This window comes from Papio anubis, unplaced genomic scaffold, assembly GCF_008728515.1.
Source record: "Papio anubis isolate 15944 unplaced genomic scaffold, Panubis1.0 scaffold1400, whole genome shotgun sequence".
Lineage (NCBI taxonomy): Eukaryota > Metazoa > Chordata > Mammalia > Primates > Cercopithecidae > Papio > Papio anubis.
In genome coordinates, this window is record NW_022161360.1 from 11,443 (window position 1) to 13,580 (window position 2,138).

Below are 2,138 nucleotides of genomic sequence, written 5' to 3' on the forward strand. Positions count from 1 at the left end.
TGACAATTCCACAAGAACAGGCTTAGCGAATGGCTTCTTGAGCGGAATGCTGTAACTCTTTGAGATGAATTAACAGAACACAGAGCAGTTTCTCAGAAAGCTTCTTTCCAGATTTCATCTGATGATATTTCCTTTTTCACCGTAGCCATCTATGCGCATCGACATATCACTATGCCCTTTCCACAAGAACCGGCTTAGCGAAAGGCTTCTTCATGGGAAAGCGGTAACTCTGTGAGATGATTTCACAGAACACAAAGAAGTTTTTCAGAAAGCTAATTTCTCTTTGTTATCGGAGGATATTTTGTTTGGCCCTATAGTCTTCAAAGGGATCTGAAATATCAGTTCTCAGATTCCTCAGAAATAAGGCTAGCAAACACATCCACGAAATGTAGATCTAACTCTGTGAGTGGAAGTCACACATCACAAAGCAGTTTCTCAGAAAGCTTCTTTCCAGTTATTCTCTGAGGATATTTTCTTTTTCAACCTATCCCCCTATGGGCTTCCAAATATCACTTTGCCAATTCCACAAGAACAGGCTCTGCAAACGGCTTCTTGAGGGGAAAGCTGTAACTCTGTGAGATGAATTAACAGAACACTGAGCAGTTTCTCACAAAGCTTCTTTCCAGATTTTATCTGAGGATATTTCCTTTTTCACCGTAGCCCTCTAAGGACATCTAAATATCACTTTGCCCATTCCACAAGAACAGGCTTAGCAAAAGGGTTCTTGAGGGGAAAGCGGTAAGTCTGTGAGATGATTTCACAGAACAGAAAGAATTTTCTCAGAAAGCTTCTTTCTCTTTGTTATCGGAGGATATTTCCTTTGGCCCTATAGTCTTCAAAGGGATCGGAAATATACGTTCTCAGATTCCTCAGAAATAAGGCTAGCAAACAGATCCACGAAATGCAGATGGAACTCTGTGAGTGGAAGTCACACAGCACTAAGCAGTTTCTCAGAAACTTCTTTCCAGTTTTTCTCTGAGGATATTCCCTTATTTACCGTAGCCCTCTCTGAGCTTCCAAATATCACTTTGCCAATTTCACAAGAACAGACTTAGCAAAAGGCTACTTGAAGGGAAATCTGTAACTCTGTGAGATGATATCAGGGAACACAAAGAAGTTTCTCAGAAAGCTTCTATCTCTTTGTTATCGGAGGATATTTCCTTTGGCCCTATACTCTTCCAAGGCATCCGAAATATCAGTTCTCAAATTCCACAGAAATAAGGCTAGCAAACAGATCCATGAAATGCAGATGTAACTCTGTGAGTGGAAGTCACACATCACAAAGCAGTTTCTCAGAAAGCTTCTTTCCAGTTTTTCTCTCAGGATATTTTCTTTTTCACCGTAGAACTCTATGGGCTTCCACTGGAGGCTGCCCGAATTTGTGCCAATAAGTACATGGTAAAAAGTTGTGGCAAGGATGGCTTCCATATCCGGGTGCCGCTCCACCCCTTCCACGTCATCCACATCAACAAGATGTTGTCCTGTGCTGGGGCTGACAGGCTCCAAACGGGCATGCGAGGTGCTTTTGGAAAGCCCCAGGGCACTGTGGCCAGGGTTCACATTGGCCAAGTTATCATCTCCATCCGCACCAGCTGCAGAACAAGGAGCATGTGATTGAGGCCCTGCACAGGGCCAAGTTCAAGTTTCCTTGCCGCCAGAAGATCCACATCTCAAAGTAGCTGGGCTTCCACTAACTTCAAAGTCGGGATGAATTGAAGATATGGCTGAAAAGCTGCCTATCCTAGGCGTCGCAGTCAAGTACATCCCCAATCGTAATATCCTTCTGGACAAATGGCGGGTCTGCACCTAAGTGAGGGCTTCCAATATGCTGCCCCCACTTAATAGGTCAAATTACCAACGTAATTTCCTGTCCAAAAAAAAAAAAAAAAGAACTCTAGGGCTTCCAATATCACTTTGCCAATTCCAAGAACAGGCTTAGCTTAACGCAGTTTTAGAGGTGAAATGTAATGGTGGAGATGAATTAACAGAACACTGAGCAGTTTCTACAAAGCTTCTGATTTCATCTGAGGATATTTACTTTCACCGTGAGGCCCCTCTAAGGAGTTTAAATATCACTCTCAGTTTATCCCACAAGAACAAGCTTACTTCAAACACTACTTTGAGGGAAAGCGTAACTG

General features: G+C 42.9%; 1 pseudogene across 1 annotated transcript; it reads left to right on the plus strand.

Annotated features, from left to right (window-relative positions):
* Positions 1–1,263: 1,263 nt before the first annotated feature.
* Positions 1,264–1,810, plus strand: LOC116272622 (annotated as a pseudogene). The gene has a single exon (XR_004181258.1). The product of XR_004181258.1 is annotated as a 60S ribosomal protein L10-like (transcript).
* The last annotated feature ends 328 nt before the right edge of the window (positions 1,811–2,138 follow it).